Here is a 24808-nt window from a genome sequence, read left to right on the forward strand (position 1 = left end):
CTAACATTTTCTTGACCATTACACAAATAAAGTCCCTCTTCTCTGTGTATATTCTAGGATGATATTAATTATAGCTCTTTCCTGTTTCTCAACTATTTGAGAAACAGAAGGAATATTTTAGGGAACTGGGAAAGAGGAAGACAAAAGTCTCCAGGAGACACTTTTCAAAGATAAAAGTAGGCACATACCCAAGACATCACCACGCTGTGTGTTCTGGAATCAAGTGGCAACTATCGACTCTATTCTTCCACTTACACAAAATGTATCATTAATTTTCCTACGTACCGTGTGTGTGTGTGTGTGTGTGTGTGTGTGTGTGTGTGTGCATGTGTGTGTACAGAGAGAGTATGAATATACACATAAAGGCTTGCCTTTAAGTTTTATAAGAAAAAGATTCAAACTCAGAAAAAAATACAGAAATACAAAACCATTTAAAATTTTGTAAATTTGTACAATAAATTTTATTCTTGCTAATTTCAGGCATATTTTCTTTGCACATGAAGGCAGCAGTACTTATCAGTTCTGCAAAGCAGGTGTCATTGCTTAGTACAGATTTGAAGCTGAAGAGGAAGAGAGAACTTGGGGACTAATAACTCTTCGTACGTGACTAAAGGTTTGGGGAACACCTTGTTTTTTCTCACAGAAAAAAAAAAAGCAAGTTGGAGACTAGGGAACCCGGAGTAGCGAAGTGAAACCACATAAATCTCAACAATTCGCAGAGAAATAGATTCTGAAATTATTCTGGCAGTGTGGATTCCTGAGGGAGGGGGAGCACACAGTTCTGGGTTACGAGAAAGCTCGGCAAGGAAAGGAATAGGCAGAGGGGAAGAGCTAAGTAGCAGTCGGTGCAAAGGGCATCCAGTAAAATTGGCTGCTGTTTATTCTTGGTTGTAAAAGTCACAGTTTCTCATTGTCTTATAATTACACCCCATTCTTTCCAGGGATGATTTTCTGCCCTTCCAGTCTCTGTCTCTGTCTCTCTCTCTCGCTCTCTCTCTCTTTCAGTTTCTATCTTCACTTTTGGCTATAAAGCTTTTCCTTGTCTTTTTAATCTTAATCTCTAAATCAAAAGTAGAATTATAGAAGGGAATGGGTCTCTGTATGTACTTTACAAATAGAAAAATTTTGCAATATTTTCGTAACAATCTAGAGATTTTTTAAAAGAAAAGTAATTTTAAAAATAGACTATCTGAAAACCCTTAGTACTCACCAAACATTGTTATTTTAATTGATATATTCAATATTTATTTACTCAGAAAAGAATTTAGTGCACAGAACAGATGTAAAATGTTTGACAAAAATGACATATTCCTATGAAATATTGCACAGGAGTAGTTCTGTTCTTCACACTAAATTGGCGTGGTTTACACACCTGGGCTCATTTCACCCTCACAGTGCTTTTGACCTATGAACTTTTTTTATGTATAATAAAAGTTTATTTATTTAGGGGTAGGCTCACAGATCACAATCCTCTGCATGAATGGGAAACAGGAACTGAAGCTAACAGACAGAAATGAGAGTCCAAAGAGAGAGAGAGAGAGCCAACGCACTCTTTACAGCAGAATTTATACTATAAGAGACCATGCCCAAGTGAGCTGGTCTCTTAAAGGCTATTGGATGAAGGAGCTCCCAAAGCACCTCCTCCTTTTGTTTAAATAAGAGAGTTCCAAACCTAATACAAAACTCTACACTAGGAACAGATACCAAGTATAAAGTTAGAATTACAACTGGCATAAACAATATTAAGCAAGGAACATATTCTAATGTTTTAATAAACATTCTATCCTAAGGAGTCTAAGATTGTAATAGAAATGGCTTGACTAGATCATAAGAGAATGGTAATGATGACTATCTAGTCTTCAACCCCATTGAAGACCGGAGAAGGGAGATAATATTACTTGAGTATGCAGGAAGTTGGAAGCTGCCTATGAACTTTTATAGAGGAGAAATGAAGCACAGAGGACTGAAACAGTGCATCCAGGATCTCATCGCTGGAGGTGTAGCGACAGGGTCCGAACACAGACATTCTATTCGGAATTCACGCTTATGAGAGCTATACCGACTCGCCTCTCTAAGCTCTCTTAGTGGGAAGGGATTAACGTCATTGACCTATGACCTAAAGCATAAGGAGGGTTTGGCAGAAGGGCAATTATTTCAGAGAAATTGAACTTATTTCAGCCGAGAAGATGGGCATCTGAGCAAGGGTCTAAGGAGGAGCAGGTGTGAGTGTGCAGGGCAATGCACAGCTGGACAGGGCGAGTCAGAAGGTGCTGTAGAAAGGTCTAGAGTGCTTGGCTACAGCGAGGAAGAGTAAACAAAAAGGAGCATGGATGACAGAGCTCTGAAGCAGGGGTGGGGAGGTCAGAACCCTGGAATAACAGGGTGAAGAATTTTGAATTATTCCCTGAGCAGCCCATTAAGAGTCTTTCTGCTGAGATCTGAATACTTGCAACAGACTGTCACAGAATTGGTTGGATTACAGGACAGAAAGAAACTGAAGGCAAGAAGATTGGTTGGAAGGGAGGAGGACCTGGAGTGCTTCATCTTGTAGCCATATTTCCTCTTTCTCTTTGTTTTATTTCTTGGTTTTCTTGGAAGGCCCCAAACAGCAGTAGAAATGTCTCTGCTCACATCACCATCCCACTTTGGATTTCAGTGGCTCTCAGATTCTTAGGAAGAAATTAAAATTCTTTCAAATGGTTGGCAAGGCTCAGCACCACAGAATCCCATTCATCTCTGCTGTCATTATCTTGCTCCCCCATCAAGCCTGCAGACCCTCGCATGTGTGGCCTCGTCAATGGATGCTCCTTGCACAGTCTTGTGTCTCACCTGCACCTGGATTATGTCTGCCCATACCTTTTGGCTTTGGCCAGAACAGTCCTTCCTCTATGAGGAAGAAGACTTTCTGTGGGATGCCTCAAGGTTTCTGCTTGTTCAGCACCTCTCTCCTCTAGCAGGGGCAGGCACTGTCTTGTCTGCTTCTGCAGCACCCAGGCTGAATCCTGGCATGCCAGAAAGGCCTCGGTCGGAGTATGTTGCATGAAATAAAGCAAACAACGTTATCAGGGGAAAAGGTAGCACTTAATGTAATCAGTGTTGAGAGACCAAGAATTCAGACATTTTCTAGAACAAAGGAAAAAAAATCTGACTCAAGAAAACGTCTAATTATTCCTTGAAGCAAAGGAAAATAAATATTAAAAACATTTGAAGGGTTTAAGCCTGGGGGGCTGGTAGAAGGAAGGCTGTGTTTGAAATGGAGCAGATAGAAGGAAATGATGTATAAGAATGGAGTAAATTATGAGACTTCCTATCACATCCGTGGTGACTCAGCGCAGGCTTGGCATCCGTGACAGTACCACTCCTCCCACATAACGTCAGACTTCCATCTTATTTGCACACTATTTACTCTTGTTGAATGCTAAGCTTCCTTCCTTCACTCAATAGCTCTATTTTGAAGTAATTATTTCTGTAACTCAGTTGTTTAGCATATCTTCCTTGCTGGAATAATATATGCAAGATCATTTAGCTACTAAGTACGTAATCCATTCTCCTGATGACTCTAAGGGGTAAGGAACTGACTTTTGCCATGGTATTGATGACTGCAGACTCACAGTTGAGAAAGTGGGACATAGAAGGCCTCTGTGACAACCTGTACCCTCCGAAAATAACAGCCTTGACAGAAAGCCACTAAGAAGAACTCTTAAACCTGTGATAAAAATGCTGAATTGTAGCACCCAAAACTGATGGATTCAGGCAGAGGTGTGAATGGAGGACTCAGTTTTCTTTAAGGGACTGGACACCAGGAGTTTGAGCATGCTTCAGTGAGTTATGGTCAACACAAATTGGTCTTGCTTTTTTCTTTTCTTTTTTTTGGGGGGGGGGTGGTATAAGGGACAGCTGATCAGGGATGACTTGGAAGTGAGTGTACTCAGGGTTCACCATGTGAAATTCCCAAATAATCAATAAAAATATTATGAAAAAAATCGCAAGCAATTCCCTGGCACAGTGCTTGGCAATAATGGGTAACAGATCAGCCTGTTGTATATAAAAATGATATTGAGAAAAGGAAGTAGTGATGAGGATAATGTGCAAGCTTGCTCTTTAATAAGTGGGGAACAAATTGCCTATAGGAAATTCAGATTTAGGTCTTGCTAGTTGGTATGCTTTATGAAGAGAAAAGCACACCCAAAATGGGTCTCTAAATTCGTGTTGTCTTATGACATGTTAAATTTTACATACTAACATATAATTTACCAAAATGACTATGAAACATAGCACCCTGTTCCAACCATAAATTAATAGTATTCAATAACAGACCTTTGTAGAAAAGAATAAAGGAAAATTAATCCATCAAGCTGAAGGACTTATGAATGACATTCTATGACATAAAACTGACAGCAGTCATGCTCATGAGTAAAATTATGATAGCAATGGAACTGCTATGGCCTCAGTATCCCTTTAAAGATTCATTTTGAAATTATTGTCATTGTAAAAGTATTAAGAGGTGGGACCTTCAAGGAATTACTAGGCTACGAGTCTTGCCCTCATGAATGGATTAGGGTCATAAGGCAGCAGTGGGGTTATTTTGGAAATGGGCTCTTGATAATAGTGAGTTCAGCTGTTTTTTCCCTGTCTTGCTATTTCTTGCCCTTCTGGGATGGTCTTTGTTTAGCACCTTTCTCAGGCTTGGTCACGTGATTCTTCCCACCACCTACAAGACTAAGCTGGGCTGTGTGTTATTCTCTTGCCTTTTGTTCTCATTGGATGCTGGTTATGCCCTCACTGGGGGTTTCGCTTTCCAGCATGCAAATCTATGAGCAAAATAAACTTCTCTTGCTAATAATTGGCCTGTCTATGGTGTCCTGTTATAAGAGCAGAAAATGGACTCAGACATGCCACACATTGATCTCAATGCTATGCTCATATTCATCTCCTATCACCCAGGTTTTGGGTCCAAGTAAACACCACCATCTTTATTTTAAGGGAGAAGAGACCACATGTTGATGATGGCAAGAAGTAATTTGCTTCATGTTATCAAAATCATAACTTTTTGAATTAGAATCCATAGAAAGTTTCTTTATTGGTAGACAAGCTGAAGACAGAGTTCTAAAGTCATACTACGTGGGAAAACTGTCTCCACTTTCTTCCTAACACTAGAGGATCCATGAGAGCTGTAGATTCATTGAATATGTGCGAAGCATGATTAAACTGTACAACCCATCTCTGAGTAATCCCAATGCTGAAGAATACATGCAATTTCTGTATCAATGGACACAGTCTAGATATTATAGACAACATAAAGGAAAATATCCTAGGCTGAGGGGCTTGTATGAGAGAAAAAGAGGCATACTCAGGATCAGCAGCCGAAGGTGTCACAGAAACTTGCTGATTCCTTCAACAGGGTCCCTAGGACACTCACACCATTTGTTTGGAGGTTTACTTCCTCCACCATCTTTGAAAAAAATACCTTAATTGTGAAGGGTCAACCCTCCTCTGTGACTGTGTTGGTTTCTAACCATGGGCATGTTCTCTAGATACTTAAAAAACCTGTCATCTGATCTTATGGGTGGAACAGACACTTTGGGCACTAATTTTTTAATTTTTATTCTTTCAAAAATTATTACATAGTGGCAAAAATCTTCTATGATTTCCCCTGTGTTCCAGTAAACCTACACAGGTAATTATCTTGTTTCTTCAGTTATGACATTTTTCTATGTTTAGTGCTAGGGATTGAACCCAGGACATTAAACTCGCAAGGATTCTACTACTGAGGAATCCTCAGCCCTTGGGTATCAGAGGCAGGTTCTCCTTTTATAGCTTTGGGTGGCCTTGAACTTATTCCATAGCTCAGAATGGCCTGAACTTGAGATTCTCCTGCCTCCTACATGCTGAGATGACAGCATCTAATAATATGACTTTAAAGTATACAGCTTGAAGTCTGTTGAGTTACAATCCTTCTTAGATACTGAAAACAGCTAATTGTATGAAAAAGAGAACCAGAAAGAAAAAGAATATTTATGAAGCCTCTCAAATAGTCACAAAATAGAAGAATGTTTTTCAATAGAATATGTATTTTTAAAGGAAAGCCACAACTTTAGGAACAAAACAAAGGTTCATGTTGGCCCAGCAGACAAAATTCCTGGTGCATTTCAAAAAGCATTGCATAGAGGCACATTGGTCAGAAGCCAGCATGGTCAGGCAGCTTCCCTGGAGCTCTGAGGGGTAGCCCTGGGATGCTCATGTTTTAGCCAAATGTTGGGGACCTGAGCATTAGTGTTAAACAGCACCCCTGCTTTCCTAATTAGCACATCAAGTGACAGTTGTTTCAGTTCAGAAAAGCAGGTTGCGAATTAAACCACTCTTGTGGGTGAATGAAGTGTTAAGTGCTTTGGGGTTTCAGTTAGCAGGAGTTGTGAAGACAGTTTGGTTTATAATAACATTACTTGTTAATAGGAGGTATGACAATGGTCATAAATTTTAAATTAATTATTTAAAGTGTCATCCAAACTTCAAAACATATAAAATATAAGGTACACATGCATCTTTATATTTATACAAGGAACATATATATGACAGGGACCATTAATATTGATTACATGCCCACATAGCCATGGGCTATAGCTTATTATTTTGTACTTGGCTCCTGTTACTCCAAAATTACAAACAGGACTAAATGGTCTAAAATATAAAACAGAGAGATAACTTTAAAAGTTACAAAATACTTGAAGGTCACTGTGTCAGCACATACAATGCACCTGGTAAGTTCTTTAAAACTCTCCCAATATCCATGAAAATACAAAAAGAAATTAAAAACTAAAGACAAAGATGACAGGATGCAAAGCCTTAGTAGTGACTGTACTTGCTGCTTGATAGGTGTGTCTAATTAAGAAGTACCATCTAAATGGGGTCTAACCTTCAACGGGGTCTAATCTTCAGTGAGGTCTAACCTTCAATGGGGTCTAACTTCCAGTGGGGTCTACCCTTCAGTAGGATCTAACCCTGAGACCCAAAGATTTTTATAAGATAAACAGTTTCAAACTCCCTGGTCACATTCAAATCCACTGAAATGTTTCTCCACCAGTCAGCATGGGAACCTTCTGTCCAGGACTTCCCAATCTCATTGACTTTTCCTCTCTCCGAACATTCAAAAACCAGAATGTCAAGAGACAGAGAGTAGCTGTGGACTCTCAGCTGGGAAATAGCACAAAAAAGTCAGGGGAGCCATGTGCTGGGGTAAGTGGTGGGAAGGACAAGCCTTCTTCTTGGGGTCCAGTCTCCTCATTTCTGTTTCCCACAGGAAAAGGCTCTTCATGGAAACAGCTTAGCCTAACAAACAGATCCCTGGGGCTGGAGAGATGGCTCAGTGGTTAAGAGCATTGCCTGCTCTTTCAAAGGTCCTGAGTTCAATTCCAGGCAACCACATGGTGGCTCACAACCATCTGTATGAGGTCTGGTGCCCTCTTCTGGCCTGCAGACATACACACAGACAGAATATTGTATACATAACAAACAAACAAACAAACAAACAAATAGATCCCTAAAATGTTACTGTCTTTAGAATTCACAGCCTTAGATTCTGGGATCAAAAGAAATGTTTTGATCAAAAATAAATTGTGGTGCACAGTTTTTGAAAGTGTCACCCCATCCTTCCCAATCATGTTCACATAGAAAAGCTTTCTGGATATACATTTAGTGGGAAAAAAAGTCAGTTAACAATACACATGAACTATCTAATGTGTCACTAGACATTTTTAGGTTTTATGTGCATGTGTGTGTCTACAGATTCATATCTAAGCATGAGAATGAAAATATATTTGACTACTAGCCTAAAGATATTTTATTCTATGAAACACAGCAAAAGGGGGAGCAAGCATAAGTGCTCCACAGAGACTATATTTTATTATTTATTCCTCTTAAGAATTTTACCATAAGATTATGCATTTCTTTTTCATTTTTTTTTATTTTTTAAAAGTCTTATTTTACATACCAAATCCCAGTTCCTTCCCCCTTCAGCCCTCCCCATCATCTCCACCCCCTACCTCCATCCACTCCTCAGAGAGGGTGAGTCCTCCTATGGGGAGTCAACAAAGTCTCATCATTTACTTATGCATTTATTACTTACCAAAAATGGTTAATAAAAGCCTGCAACTTTGACTCTGTTGCCTAGGTTCCTTTAGGATGCTCTTACAAGCTAAGTGCCTTAGCTCAGAGAGAAATACCCACTATACAAGAAGATAAATATGAAAACTTGACAATTGGTAAAATGGCAAGTTGGACATTTGTTTAAAGTGAGAGTAAATGTATACCAAGAAAGGTTAGAAGGTGGCAAGTTGGTGAAGTTACTTTCTCCCAGTCTGATGACATGAGTTCAATACCAGGACCCATGTGGTAGAAGAGAAAAACAATTATCAGAAATTGTTCTCTCACCCCCATACTCAAGCCATGGTGTGAGTACTTCCCCACTGCGTATGGGCACACACACACATGCACACACACATGCACACGCACACACACACTTAATAAAGTACCAATTTTGTGTCGTATTACTTTGTTTCTGTATTCTTTGTTTTATTGATTTTTTTGCTTATATATAATGATTTCAGATTTGGTGTTTCTGTGAGTTCTTTTTCTCTGTCTTTCTTATATAAGAGAGAAGGAGAGACTCTTGGTTATTTTATTGGTTCTTTTGGTTTGTTTGGGTTTTGCTATTTACTTTTTGTTTTTCAAAAAGAGAGAAGGAAAAGGTGTGGAGTTGGGAGGCTGGAGAGATGGGGAGGAGCTGAGAGGAGCTGGGGTAGGGGAAATATGACCAGAATATATTAAATAGAGGAAATGAAAAGAGGGTTTGTTTTAGGGAGGAGGTGGTGGTTTATAAAGGTGTGGTGGCACACACCTTTAATTTCACCACTTGGGAGGCAGAGGCAGGAGAATCTCTGTGAGTTCAAGGCCAGTCTGGTTTACAAGATCTAGTTCCAGGACAGCTAGGACTGTTACACAGAGAAACCTTATCTCAAAAAAACAAAACAAAAGACCTACTCAACAAGAGTGAGATCATGCCTGGTACTGGAAACCTAGCTAACTACTCATGCTAGAGAAGTCATAGATATTGGAGAAGAAGCTATAACCACTAATTTACCAAACCAGCATATACAGAGCTGTGGAACCCAGTTCCAATGGATACATCTCAAACACTCCAACACTGAAGGCTCAAGAAACATTGTGGAAGAAGGGCAGAAAGGGTATAAGAGCCAGAGGATCCGGGATTTTGTTGTGACATTGTGTCTTCTACTATTGTCATAAACTATACCTAAGTCTCGTTAGCATGACCTCCCATGAACTGAACAAGGTAGACACCAATGGACATATCAAAGTGTATGGGACAAGCCCATGATGCCTCAGTCCTACACAAAGGACCACAGGCAACTGAGGAAAGCAGAGAGTGAGAAGAATATAGCAAATGGTTGTCCAGTGCCAAATGATCGTCCCTAAAAACACACATATGTAACATTAAAATCATCAAGCTATGCTTATACACAATTACTGGAAAAGAGATCACGAATTCAACGTGATAGGGAGGAATATATGGGAGGATTTAGAGAGAGGAAAGGAAAGGAAAGGAGAGGGTTGTAACTATAATCTCAAAAATACAATTTCAAAAAGAATGTATTGTATGAGTTTTCCAGTAAGAACACATTAATTTGTAACAATGTAATATACAACATTGCATGTGTGAATATGTGTCTGTACATATCTTACAAGGTTTAGTGTTGGCGGTGATACAGTGGTCACATTACCAGTTAAGCATTCACACATCAGTAGTGTATTGTTAAATATGAGAGAAAAAGTTAACTTAAAACAACTAACCAATATTGATAGTCAGTGGTCAGTGGATGGTAAATAATGTATTTATATCATGTACTGTCGAATAAATGTAAGATCTCAAACTTTATAAATGAACTGACTTTGTCAGGCCCCACACACTATGGCTGACATAGATAAACAACTGAGTTCTCGGATAGGACAGGAACAGACTATGCACTAGGATAATTCCTGGGAAAGGGCCTGCCTTGTTGAGGCCTCTCCGTGTGACTGCACAGCCTGTGCACTGTGCAACCCAAACGGATGTGCTGTGTACCTGTCAGTAGCTGCCTTAGACTCTCTGCCAGCCCACATTAAAGTAGGCTGAGGGAAGGGTAGGTTCTGGGTGAGAGGCAAGGCTGTTGTGTGCGCCTTGCATCTCTGCCATGAAGAGGGTTGGGAATAATACTTCTGGAACATTCCTGTCTCTGAAAAATACCTGGAAAGACCTCATTAAAAAGCCAACTGGCTTTCAGCAGATTTGGGATGAGGTTGAAGAGTGCTTTGCTGTTGTCTGCTTGCTGTTTTATCAGATGTGTTTACTCTGTCTTTCCATGTAATTCTCGCACTAACAGAAACATAACTTTAAAGTTCTGAATCATCTCTTCAAAATGACTCAAATATGTGGTTTATCTGTCAAAGGGGTAAAAATATCTCTTTTGGGAAGCATACAGTTTGGGAACAAATGAGCACAGAATACAATCAGAGTGTTACTGGTCTGGGTTTTGCCGTCGTTTCCATGAGCTAAAACTCACATGAGTGCTAGATGCTTGCTGTCAGAAGACCATTGCAAACCTGGAGAGCATGTACTGCTCCGTCCGGAGTACAGACATCTGTAAGAGAGCTGTTTGGATTGCTGCCACAATAATATGTCTGGTATGTGACCAAATAAAAATACAACACACACAACAAACTAACTACCCAGAGAATCAAAAGGGTTTACCAGAACAAGAACTATTTTTTAGCTCACTTGCAAAACTATGCAAATAGACATGTTGGAAGAGGGGAGCTGCAAGGTACTTTGGTGGATAAAACAAAGTGACCGAGATTAATGAAGGCGCAGTGCTATGGAAGCCCTTAAGAATTTTATAACCAACAGACACATTCTCTCTCTCTCTCTCTCTCTCTCTCTCTCTCTCTCTCTCTCTCTCTCTCTCTCTCTCTCTCTCTCTTTCTCTCTCTCTCTCCCCCCTGTGGAGTGAAGTGAGTAGGTAAAGGGCAAAAATAGACAAGGCAAACAGAACCTGCGTCTTTAAGGCAGAAGAGCAATCTGTATGATGGAGAAAGCAAGGAAGCTGGGGAGGTTTGTTACTTATCTCTATATGATCAGTAACTATAAAGCTGATCAGTTTAAACAACACTCACTTCGTATCTCAGTCTCATGTTTGGCCAGTCAGAATCCAATTCTGCCAGTCTCATGGTTCTTTTACGGTGTGCGTTCACACCCTGCTCACGACTAGACTTCATTGGGAGATGATCACTTCCATACATGTGGTTTGTTGCTGGGGTTCAGCTGCCTGGGACCAGGAGGCTCTCCATCCTTGTTGGCTTCAGTTGGAGGCTGCTCTCAGTTCCTTTCCAGGTAGACCCTCCCTATTTGTCATTTTACTTCTAAAATGCCAACAAGATGGAAGTTGTGTCTTTGGAAATTTCTCAATCCTGATGCATGTAACTGGTGTGCCCTGGATGTCAGACATGGGGTGGGGAAAGTGTAATGCTTGCCCCACTGATTTTACGTCTTTATAGCCCTACTCATTTATTTTGGAATAAGATTGTTTACTCTATGGTAAGCAGATAGTACATAACTTTTTCTTTCAAGGACTGACAGCTGAGCTGGTCTAGAATCACAGAGAAGACTTAGAACTTGTACTTTTGAATAACAGTATAACCCATAGGAAGGAATGCTGACTCTAAATGCATTTGTGTTTTAAGATGAGCATGGGCCTTGGGAGGCCAAGGTCAGAATGCTATAGCCTGGATTAAGACTATTTCTCCAGGGTCCCATGTGCTACAGAATTAGTCCCCAGCTTGGAGCTATTGGGAGGTGGTAGGAACACAAGAGATGGGGCTACTGCAAGGTCTCTAGGCACCAGGGCATTGAAGGGAACAGGGGGACTCCAGCTGCACTTCTTCCTTTCTCTTTCAAGTTCAGGGTGCCTTTACTATGCCACGGGTCTGTGCCCTGATATCCTGTTTCATCAAGTGTCCAAAAGTTCCAGAGACAACCAACCATGGACTGCAAGTGCCTGAACTATCAGATCAAATAGACCCTTCATGTTTACAAGTTGATTGTTTCAGGTATTTTGACATAGTTACGAAAAGAAAACCAATAGGAAGGTTGTTCTCCTCACCTTACTTCTGCAAACGCAGAGGGGATTTGTGTCCACAAAGTCACACAACTAGTAGATGGCCAAGCTATGGTTTAAACTCAGTCTAAGCCTGGAGCTCCAGCACCACTTCAGTCTCCATTACAGAGGAAAGATAGCACACAAAATGAAGTGGCCATCCACGGAAGCTGGGTGTTGTAGAATGCTTAACGCCTTTGCAGAGGTTCAAAGTGCCAAACAGATAAGCCAAAAATCATAACATTATTTATATAGAAAAATAATTTTCAAGAGGATTAAATAAAATTATGATTAAGGATAAAGAATGCAGGTAACAACTGGGTGAATGAGTGTTAAAAACAAACTGGAATAATTCATAAAAAAAGCTGCACAAAGCCGGGCAGTGGTGGTGCACGCCTTTAATCCCAGCACTCGGGAGGCAGAGGCAGGCAGATCTCTGTGAGTTCGAGGCCAACCTGGTCTACAAGAGCTAGTTCCAGGACAGGCTCTTAAAAAGCTGCAGAGAAACCCTGTCTCGAAAAACCAAAAAAAAAAAAAAAAAAAAAAAAAAAAAAAAAAAAAAAAAAAAAAAAAAAAAGCTGCACAAATGATTGCTCTTTCAGATCCAGAACTTCAGAGTTGGAGAGATGTAACCACAAGTGTCGGAAGACTAAGAATCCAGGAACCACCTCAGTGGTCTCAACTTTGAACCTCAGTTCCATCTACCCTGGCTGTTTTTGCTTGGTTGCCTGCTTTTTGTCTGTATATGCTTGCACGAGCTTATTGTGCTGTGGTTATGCAAGAGCCCATGAAAGCCAGAATAGGGCATTGGATCCCCTACAACTAAAGTTGCAGACAGTTGTGAGCCCCATGTGGGTGCTAGAAAACTACAGGCAGGTTCTGTACAAGAGCAGTAAGAGCTCTTAGCTGCTGTACTATCTTTCCAGCCCTGTACCGGTTGTAAAACACAAGGAAGTGGATTCAATAGGGCCTGGCTGATGCAGTAAATCTCTCCACTTCTATTTCTTGAGGGTCCACGAGTGATTTGAACTTCACAGGGATTAGTAGCAGCAAGGGCTACTTCATATACCAGAAGGAAGTCTAGTTGACCCGGCAGAGCCAAAGCTCAGGAAGGCAGGGAAGAGTGAGGAGACAGACAGAAGTACAGAATGTAGCAGCGGTTCTATTTCTGTAAAACTGCCCTACATGCACATTCATTATAAAATATGCAAAGATGCCCATCCAAGAATATTCATAGAAACAGTGTTTGCAAGAGAAAGCATTCTTCACAGATGGAGGGCAAATTCAATGGTGTCATCCTTATTACTGCCACACAATAGAAAAGCATGGGGCTTAAAATAATTAAGAAGACCAGACTGGTCTGTTCCTGTGAAAACACTCTTAAGAGGAACTGTCAAATGATAACACGTTCCAGAGAGCAGCCTGCCTGCCTGTCGTCTGTCATGAGAAACATCTGAATGCACAGCCAATGAACTACTAAGGCTCTTTTGCAGTAGGTGATTGGAACATTGAAGAGTCAAGGGGGAGGACTGGATTTCTAGTCTTCAAATCATAGGCTTCAGTTCTTTTGTCTCCCCCAATGAGGATATACCACCTTTAAATAAGTAATTTTAAAATTAATGGAAAGGGACCGGGGAGATGACTCGGCAAGGAAAGTACCTGTAACTGTCAGGGTCTGAGGTCAATCCCAGCACCCATTAGAAGATAGGAGTGGCAGGACACATCCATTACCTCGGTGCTGGGGAGGCAGAGCCAGCTGATCCCTGAGGCCTTCTAGCTGCCCAACCAGTCAGGCAAAATCAGCAAGTTCCAGGGACAATGAGAGACTATGTCCCAAAGAATATGATGGGGAGCCGTGAAAGAAAAACATCCGATATTCACCTTTAGCTACTATACAGGCACACACATGCGCACAAGCACACACACACAAATACATGAATGGGTTTCCAATTGCTTCATTGCATCCAGAGCTCTGGAAAGAAATAAGAAGATGCAGGTGACCCTGCACATTCAATCAGTTGCGGATTGAACATTCTGTAAAAGAAAGCTGCATCTAGGCCCAGGGTTAAACTCAGGGGTAAAGTCTGTCCTTGGGGGCAGAAGCCCTGTCTCTCAGTCCTATCAAAACCCCTATTAAAACCAGGAACCAGCACCTGCACTGAACATGTGAATGCTTCTCTCACCAATGTTCTCTAAAGTTGGGTATCACAGGTGCTCACACAACACTAGTATTTCACTAGGTATCACAATCAACCTGCAGAGGTGGCAGGAGGAAGTGTGTAGATTGTAAGTAAATGCTGAAGTATCTGCAGTGGGTTTTGCTTTTTATGCAGTGAGGGTTGTACCTCTCAGGAGGTCGGTTGGGACACCAGAAAGACTGTAGGATTTGGAGACACAGTGAGCTGCTTAGCGGCTTACTGTGCTCTCTTTCCCCTCGTTTGGAAACCAGAACTGGTGGTCTTCTCCCACAGAAGAAATGACTATGAAAGTGATATGCTAACTAACGTAGTATAATTATCCCCTCACGCCTGTATGTCTCTCTCAGCATCTACTGGTGTAAATCCTTTCTATTCCTATTCGAAGTGAACATTAGGTGATTCTGTACACCCTTATAAATTCACCCTAGCAGTAAACAACACAAATAACATCAGATCTTCTGAGAGGGCACTCTCTGCCAGCTGCCTCAGTCTGACTCACTTCTCAACCCATCTGAGGTGGTGTGTCCTCATTACTCATCCTCAAATCAAAGGGACTTGCCGTAGAACTCTGCAGAATCCCTCGGGAGGCAGTGACTAATGGGTTTTCTCGGTATGCTTCTAATCCTCCTGCCGTCTTTCAGGGAAGGGTTCTTTTTAACATTCTAGCATTGCCACTGACAGAGATCGGCGCGTACAGGCTTCTACTGTTTGGTTATGCACCCAGCTTTCTCTCTTCCTTAACTGAGATACTTAGGATAAATTATTTGACCACCAGGACACCTTAGCCCATTCAGAGGTGAAACTTTTTTAATAGGCATCACTTTCACAGACGACTTGCTCTATTTTTATTTATTTTAAATTATTTTAGTAATAAAAATTGTCTGATCACAAAAAGGTAGAGTTGGCTTATTAACAGAAGTCATATTAGTAGATATTCTGGTTGGATTTCTGTAGCTGGGATAAGTAGCAGTATCATTGGGTGTCTATGGCCCTCCCCTTCCACATCTCCCTCCTTCAGCTCCTGTTCTCTCCTACACCATCACCCTCTCTTCACAGGTCCTCCACACCTTTACTCTGCTGCCTCTGCCTTCTTCCTCGAGCTTAGATGCTAACCCTTCTGCCACATCTACTGGAAAGTTCTATCATTGCAATCTCTTTCTCACACAAAAGGTCACTTTTGCCACTTTTATGTCTTCATTTCCACAGCTCCATGATTAATTAAGTCAAGATATTCAGTCCCTTGATAGATGTCTTTGTCCTTGCACACCACCTATGTCTGTTCTCTGCTGGATTTCCTTCCTTTCCGGCTGTACCTGAGTCCATGGTAGAGACCTCTAAAGCCTCTCTAGCCTCGGGTATCCCATTTCTACCTACCAGCTGAATCAACTCAACTTGTCATTGACTGTAGTGAAATACCCACACAGTCTCTTATGCTTGGCAACTTGGTTCCCAACTGGTGGTGCTGTTTGGGTGACTGTGTAACTTTTAGGACATGGAGCCTTCAGGGCGGACATAGGTCAGGAGCGGTGGGCCTTGAGAGTCATAGCCTAGGACTGCTTCCAACTTGGGCTCTCTACTTTTCCAATCATGACATATCTATCTAACCATACATCTCCACAGCTGCAAGTTTGTCTGGACTATATAACCCTGAACTACAACCCTGCCCCTTTCTTTTTTAAGTTGCTTCAGTCAGCAATTTGGTTTCAGCATTGAGAAAAATAACATAGGAGTCCTCCTCCTGGAGCACATGGAAGAAAAGATGCTGAACTTCTTTACACTGGCACGTAACTTATAGCGTGTGTGTTCTGCAGCATCAGCTAAATTCCAGCACGTCACATCTTCTTCTTGTCCCTTCAATAAATTAGCAAACATCTTTTCCTTTCGGACTTCTTGTGCTTAGAAGATGGATTTCTTCTCTTACTTAAATTTATATGTCACAACAATCTTAAGTTTATAGGAAAATTTCAAGGCCAGAAAAAAATTTCCCTTTTCTGCAACTATTTCAGAATAAATAACTATCCAGATATCCTATCCTTCTTTCCTGCTTTCAGCTCAGGTGGTAAACAGAGCCCATATGGCTTGGCATGGCCCAAAACATGCAGATTCTGCCCTCAGACCCAAACCCTGGCACACCTAACTTCTCCTACTGCACCCAACCCCACCTACTGCACCCAACCCCACCTACAGCACCCAACCCCTCCTACTGCACCCAACCCCACCTACAGCACCCAACCCCTCCTACCGCACCCAACCCCACCTACTGCACCCAACCTCACCTACTGCATCCAACCCCTCCTACTGTACCCAACAACACCTACAGCACCCAACCCCGCCTACTGCATCATATCCCTGCTACTGCACCCAACCCCACCTACTGCACCCAACCCCTCCTATTGCACCAACCCCTCCTACTGCACCCAATTCCTCCTTGCTGTACCCAAGCCCAACACTGCCACACCTTCTTTAGACTTGCCAGGTTATCTTTCTTGACAGATCTTTACTGTTCTTCTGACTAGGGTGCCCTTGATGCTTTTCTTAGCTCTATTCATTCTTCATGATTAGGTAAAATATCTCCACAAGACAGAAAAGCTTCTAAATCTTTCTTAGAAAACACTAGCTTTATGATTTATTTGGAATTTACTGTAGTGTGTTGCTTTATTAATAACCCTTTGAACTTCGGTATTTCTCTTATCTGGTGTTTCTTGGGGGTACAAATTGTACCTATCTTGCATGGGGCTGGATGTTTATTTTTCTGTCTGATTCACAGGACCCAGAACATAGTAGGTCATCAATATCTGTTTGTTACATGAGTCTGCCAGTGTACTATCCATTTTTATAGGTTTTTCTATACAAAGTAAAAATCTGATAATATTTACTCCTGACTAGAAGACATTTTTACTCAATTAAGTTTACGTTGCTTATAATATCCAACTAGTTGACCTTCCTGTAAGTCCTCCCTATCCTTTATTAGTCTTCTCTTCCAGCACCATGTAACATGCACCCGTGTTCTAGTCACACAGGTCTTTAGAGTCTAAACGAAAACTTAATTTGGTTTCCAGAACTCTTCATCTATCTGGGGTAGTTTAAATGAGAATGATCCCTATTCAGATATTTGAATACTTGGTCCCCAGTTGATGGCACTCTTGTGGGAGGTTTAGGAAGTGTGGCCTTGTGGAGGAACTATGCCACTGGGACCAGGTTTCAAGAGTTAAAAGACTTGTGTCACTTCAAGTCAGCTCTCTCTGATTCCTACTTGTGGTTTGAGATGGGAACTTTCACATCTTCCTCCATGGCTGGTACCTGCAGTTATGTTTCCGCACTGTGGTGGTGAGGGATTCTCATTCCTCTGTGCTACCACAGTCTTTACTATGAAACACACACACACATCTATGTAGTGTGAAGCGGCGGGCTGCCACCCGCCGCCGGCTAGCTTTACACCCGAAATAATTACACGGAAACTGTATTCTTTTAAAACACTGCCTGGCCCATAGTTTCAGCCTCTTATTAGTTAATTCTCACATCTTCCTTTAACCCATATTTAGTAATCTGGGTAGCACCACGAGTTGTGGCTTACCAGGAGAGATCTTAACCTGCGTCCATCTCGGAGAGGAGCAGCATGGAGACTCACTATCGTGACTGCCTGAAGCGTCTCTCCAACTCTACTTCCTTGTTCCCACAATTCTGTTCTGTCTACTCCACCTACCTAATTTTCTGTTCTTAAAGGGCCAAGGCAGTTTTCTTTATTAATTAACCAATGAAAGAAACATAGACAGATAACTCTCCTCCATCACATCTATTAAGAGAATACTGCATTATATTACATTACAATTGTTACACATCAGTATGAGTATGAATAATATGTTAGGGTAATCTGTTCAATTTATGCTTGCTGAATGAATAGATAGATTGATGAATAGAGAAAAGTGTTTCATCAGATCCAAATGCAGCTGTCTCAGTCTTAGCCAACTGAAGGCTCTAGTATATTCAGGCACTTGAGCATGCCCAAGTCATAAAGAGAAAAGAAGCGGCCTTAGCATGCCCTGTGACCAGAGTCACAGTGAACACTCTGCCACCATACACTTTTGAATATTTACATAAAGTCAGCATGTTTGAATGTGCCATGAGTAGTGTAAAGTTTCAAATAAAAGAACAAATTACTTAAAAAAAACATTTTCCTATTGATCACCATGATACTTAAAGTCTACAACTAGATTTATTATATATATATAATAAATCTATTAAATATATATAATATTAAATATATTAAATATATATATTTAAAATGTCTCCAAAAGAAACTTACTTGAAAGGATTAACATGATGACAAACGGCTGAAAGCCAACTCGGGTAGACTAAGTCCTTGAAGGAATAAGAACAGAGCACGGAAACTCTGACGTGGATTAGAAAGACAGGCACGTAGGCCTATCTTACTACTGCCGTGGAGGCAGTCTTCCGGACTCTGGGGAGAAGTGACATGGGGTTGTCAGGCCATGGTGCTAAAGCCAGGGGAACTGCAGGGGGTGGGGCAGAGACGGGCTGCAGACAAATCTCTGGTCTCTTTCCTGTCCCACCAGGAATGATAGGATTATCAGAAGTTAATGTAAGTAATGCCTTAGATATCACTTTTCCCTGATGTGTGCTTATTTATGTGGCTGAATTTTATTGATTCTGAAAACTTTTATTTGTCTCTCCCTGTTGCAGCAATGTCATGTGCTACAGACAGGGAAAGATAGTTGGAGTCTTCCAATGCGCTGTCAGCCTGAACTCCTGCCTTCTCAATGGTCAGTTAGGTGCGTGGTCCTGTCTGTGGCTGTTACATTTGTAATTATTCAGTTAGGTGTGCAGTCCTGTGGTTGTTACATTTATAATTATTGTAGCACAATTTCTCTCGTGCAGCTGCTCTTAAACTTTCCCAAAACAAAGTAAAACAGTCATTTTTCTTCAAGCCTCCTGGTACTGTGACCAGCATGCAGTGCTCCTGCACACTCAGGAGGTCTTTGGATGCTGCAAAGCCGTTCATATATTTATTATTCTCCCATTAGAGTTTCATTTGGGCTCAGGAGATAGACCAGTGTGGAATATCTCTTATGTCATCTACTGCTCCCCTTCTTCTCCCCTACAGCCTACAGGGAGGAGTGTACAAAAAGCAGGAACTCGGTTCCTGGCGGGTTGTCACAGGGGCTACAAATGTGTGGTGTCGTCTCATAAAGGAGCGAGATAAGAAAGGTCAGTAGGTCTTGTCCTTTCTAACTCAAAACGCTGGAAAAGTGAAATAATAATGAGTAAGAAGCCTTGTGGGTTGCAGATCAGAGGGGCTTGGTGAGAGAGGAGAACGTGGCCTGCTGCAGGCCTAGGGCAGAAACCAGGGGACTCTATATAACAATGCCAGGAATGATGAAGGTCTCCGAAGGAATGGATCTTCTCCTCGGGGCTCTCTCAGGCATCCTGGGACTGCCCCCTCAGTTTTCACAAGGAAGTTGTTAGCTATTCATGGTTTCCTGTTATAACTATGGCTTCTGCATAGATGGCTCTTCCACTGCGCTTTTATTTTCTGCCTGTAGCCATTACTAAAAGAGCCATCTAGAAGAGAAGGTGACGCCTGAGGAGCCCTGACTGCATCCAGGCCACCCTTCATCTCTGCAAGGGAAGGCTTCCCAAAAGTGGGTTTCTGATCAGCAAGAGTCTTTAGTTTTCAAAAATCCAAAATTATCCATTTTTGTCTTTTCTGATCAGTAAGTTGTGTGCCCTTTCAACATTTTCCTCCTGACTCAAAGTGGTCACTTTTCCTACCTCCAATTCATTTACCCAGGTACTTCAAGGACATTTATTAATAGGGAGTTTTCTCTCTGATGAACTGCCTCAAAGCCTTTCTTTAAAGAAAAAGAAATCGATTGGTATGTGTGGGTCTACTTCTGGTTGCTTTATTTTGCCCCATCGATCTATTTATCTTCTTTTAGGCCGATTAACACCATATGAAGTCAAAGCTTTAGAGTGACTCCGGAATCAGATCCTCTGGCTCTCGGCTTTGTTCTCGTGCAGTATTGATTAAGAGCATCAAGACCCCTTGCTCTTCTTTCCAAGGTTGAGTCAGCCTGCCAAGCACTGCAGCTCGAGTTGGCGGGGCTCCGGGTTACAGCGGCGCTGGTTCCACAGCCACACTTGCGGTAATCAATTCAGTTTATCGTGTGCTTCTCTGCCCAGATTTTCTTTAATCGGCAGTATCTTCAGCATAGATGCCTTCCATAAATTTTGATAAATTTATTTCCAAGTATTAATTCAAAAATACTACTTCTACTTGTTTTCTTGTGTTCATAGTAATTATTGGTTTTTCTATATTAACTTTGCATTCTACAATCTTTATGAATTCACTGATTAGTTCTAATTTTATATCATTAAGGTTTCTATTAGCACATCTTCATTATATATAGTGGGGCTTTCACTGTGACATTTTCACACATGTGCACAGGTACACAGTGTATTTTGGCCATGTGATTTTTCCCCTATTACCTTCTCTTGTCTCTCAGCCAGTCTCACTACTGCTGATCTCCTTCCTTTTTTTAAGATTCACTTCCTGCCTTCTTCCTTCCTTTTTTTGTGAGGTAATTTGTTTAATTCATTTGCTCACAGGAGTACTTAATAAGGGTCATGGGCAGCCTGACAGAGGTTGAGCCTCCATGCTTGCTGTCAATAGTAAGCACTTGGATATTTCTTTCTAATTTGTTAATTTTTTGATGTAGGTGTGTCTTCTATCTATCTGATGATTTCATTGGATAATTAATAAAGAAACTGCCTGGCCCATCTGATAGACCGGCTCTTAGGTGGGTGGAGTAGACAGAACAGGAAGAAGGAAGTGAGGTAGAAGGATCAGTCAGATGCCACGCCTCTCTTAAGTTAGGCAGACTGCCGTGCCTCTCCTCAGAGAGAGATGCCAGACGCGATGAAGATCCAGCCCAAGATGGACGTATGCTAGAATCTTTCCGGTAGGACACTACTTCGTGGTGCTACACAGATTATTAGAAATGGGTTAAGGCAAGATGTGAGTAAGAGGCTGAAAATAATGGGCCAGGTAGTGTTTAAAAGAATACAGTTTCCATGTAATTATTTCAGGTATAAAGCTAACCATGCAGGAGGAAGGCGGCCAGGAGTGGGGCAGCGGGATCTGCCCACAGCTCCTCACTACAGAATGGCGCCCACGTGGATAACTGAATCCACAGAAAGCTTGAGAAAGCTTGGGAAAGAATAGAGTAAAGCATGTTTTCTTGGTCGCAGCAATTTCTTGGGTTTGGCTTTGCTTGCTAGAGCAAGCGTTCTCATCTAAGAGAGGCTTCCTGACTCAGCTTTAGCTGCAAAACCCTGCAGCCCTTTTAAGAGGTCCTGCCATGAAACACTTAAATGGTGTTGATGAAAAGCTGAACGTGTGCTTTTTGGTTTTCAGCCATAGCAGGAAAAAAGTTGTGCTGTTTTAAAATACTGGCTTTCTGGGCCGTCCTGCCAGGGCAAACTCTGACTCTTTCAAGCAGGCGGTCCTGACTATGGAGCTTTTGAGTGCTGTTTAACACTGTTGCAGCTTGCTTGCTGGCAGGGACCTTGAACCGCCACAGAGTTGTGGTGATAAACATGGCTCTGGCCGGTACCTCAGCCACAAGGCTGGAATCGCAGAAAGCTAAGGAATGGGCTGGATCTAGCTGTCAAAGCCACAGCTTTAATCCTACCTATATTGCTTGGTAAATTAAAGACTCGTGTGGTCAGAAAAAGAGAGATATACAGTAAATAGAGATTCAAAGACAAAGAAAACCTCTAAATGGTTTGCAGTGAGTTAAAAATACATGCAGGCTAAAAGTTAAAGTTCTTACAGTTAAAGAGAAAGAAAGAAAGAAAAAGGAAGTAGTTTGTTGTGGTGGTATACACCTTTAATCCCAACACTTGGGAGGCAGAGGTAGATTGACCTCTGTGACTTCAAGGTGTGGCAGGACACACCTTTAATCCGAATGCCTGGGAGGCAGAGACGGAAAGATCTCTGTGAGTTCAAGGTGTCGTAGCACACACCTTTAATCCCAGCACTGGGAAGGCAGAGACAGACGGATTTCTGAGAGTTCAAGGACAGCCTGGTCTACAGAGTTATTCCAGGACAAAGATATACAGAGAACCTGTCTCAAAAAATAAAAGTAAAAATAAACAAAATAGAGGTTAAAACAAAGCTGCACAAAGATGGAAAATATACAGAGAATCTTGATACTGTATACTATTGTGCTCTCTTTGAATTGTTTGAATGCTGAGGAAGGAGAAACAGCTGCTAAAAGATATTTGTTTATAAATGCTGCTGAACTAATCCAAGAAAGATATCTTGAAAATACCTTGACTTCAGAATTTGGATCTAAGGATATGATACTTTGGAAAAGAGATTCTTCTTTTGTTTTTACAGAAAATGAGACCCTATGGATTGCTTCTATGCCAATATGGTATGATAGACCACGCCCTCCTGAAAGGTTGCTGTGAACACCCTCAAAAAATTACTTCGCTCAACTGCCGACTGAGATGTACCTAGCACACAGGTTACACCATGAAAGATCTGATTAACGGCGTCCCCATTCAGCAGGAAGCAGTTTGGAGAGAAATAACTACGTCCATATTCCCAGATATTGTTTATAAATGTTCTTTTACATTTAAAGGGGGAGATGATACAGATATGAATAATTTACATTGGTATAAATTTTGCCTTATTGATAGAAATTTAAGGTCTATTTTGTTATATGTATATGTATTTCTGATACTGATTAATGTATTGTGATGGTGTAGTTCATTTAAAAATGTAATGTATATCAGTTGTTAATGGATAATCATTGATAATAGTTAAGCTTGTAGTTATGTTAGATTTTCTAGATATGTAGAGATATATTTCAGTTAGATAGACATTCTTCATATCTTTCAAAGGCTACAGAATATGGCATTTAAATGTTGTAATAACTTAAGAGCTTTTCATGACAATGAGACACGTCTGCTCCTGGCAGCACCAGCTACTTGAAGAGGAAGATGGGCATCGAAGAGGCTCCTTATGGAGTTTGATAGCCATTTGGGCAAGAAACTGCTCTTGCCTGGACTATTGCATAAACTGGACACAGAGAACCCTCAGAGAGAGGACTGCTGAACTTGCCTAAAGGTGAGATGATCTTTCGGGGTTCCTGATTCATAAAAGAGTCTACGAGACATTCTACAGGACACAGCAGAAAGTGACTGAATTGTCTTTGAAATTTCCTGCTTCATGGAAATGTCTCTGGATACTATGGGCCTGAAGGCTGAAGATGGATTCCCCAACAGTACAAAGGAACTTTGGGTGACTGTCCAGGCAGCGAGATGTCTCTGTCATTTCTAGAGTTTTGTAAGTTGCTTATTTCTTATTTACTTAGGTAATATTATATCCTTCTGGAGTCTTTGATGGAGTTGAAGAATGGATAGATAAAGTTTTCCTTTGTTATGATAAAAGATAAAATGGATATAATATTGTAACTAATTCTTACTTGATAACTATTTTGTTATATGTAATTTTACTATGTTAAAGTGAAAGCTTTTCTTTTTTGTTTAAACAGAAAAAGGGGAAATGATGTAGGTGTGTCTTCTATCTATCTGATGATTTCATTGGATAATTAATAAAGAAACTGCCTGGCCCATCTGATAGACCGGCTCTTAGGTGGGTGGAGTAGACAGAACAGGAAGAAGGAAGTGAGGTAGAAGGATCAGTCAGATGCCACGCCTCTCTTAAGTTAGGCAGACTGCCGTGCCTCTCCTCAGAGAGAGATGCCAGATGCGATGAAGATCCAGCCCAAGATGGACGTATGCTAGAATCTTTCCGGTAGGACACTACTTCGTGGTGCTACACAGATTATTAGAAATGGGTTAAGGCAAGATGTGAGTAAGAGGCTGAAAATAATGGGCCAGGTAGTGTTTAAAAGAATACAGTTTCCATGTAATTATTTCGGATAAAGCTAGCCGGTGGCTGGGAGCAGGGCGGTGGGAAGCCAGCCCGCAGCTCCCATCACTACAATTTTTAGTTTATTTCCTTGTCTATTCCACTAGCCAGGACCTCCAATATAATATTTAATAAAAAATAATTTGAAGAGATACTCATCTCTTATCCCTGATATCAAAGGAAAGCTAAATCTATTTCGTGGCCTGTTTATTACCATTTTAGATAGGTGTACTCCCTCACCTGAGGAAAGGTCTTCCTAGTCATTTTACTCAGAGTTTAATTTTAATCACAGATGCATGTTGTATCTAGTCAAATGCTTTTCTGATTTTATTGACAAAATCATAAGAGTTTTCTATCTTATCCTCTCTCTGTGGCAAGCATATTATTAGTTAAAAGAAATGCCATTAACCTTAAAGTTGGCTCCAATGTGTAATCCCTTTAAT

The 24808-nt window shown here is 41.1% G+C and overlaps 1 protein-coding gene across 1 annotated transcript in view; it reads right to left on the reverse strand.

Annotated features, from left to right (window-relative positions):
• Positions 1-24808, reverse strand: part of Gpr158 (G protein-coupled receptor 158) — a 337333-nt gene that overhangs the window by 57539 nt on the left and 254986 nt on the right. The window lies entirely within an intron of this gene.

This window comes from Arvicola amphibius, chromosome 6, assembly GCF_903992535.2.
Source record: "Arvicola amphibius chromosome 6, mArvAmp1.2, whole genome shotgun sequence".
Classification (NCBI taxonomy): domain Eukaryota; kingdom Metazoa; phylum Chordata; class Mammalia; order Rodentia; family Cricetidae; genus Arvicola; species Arvicola amphibius.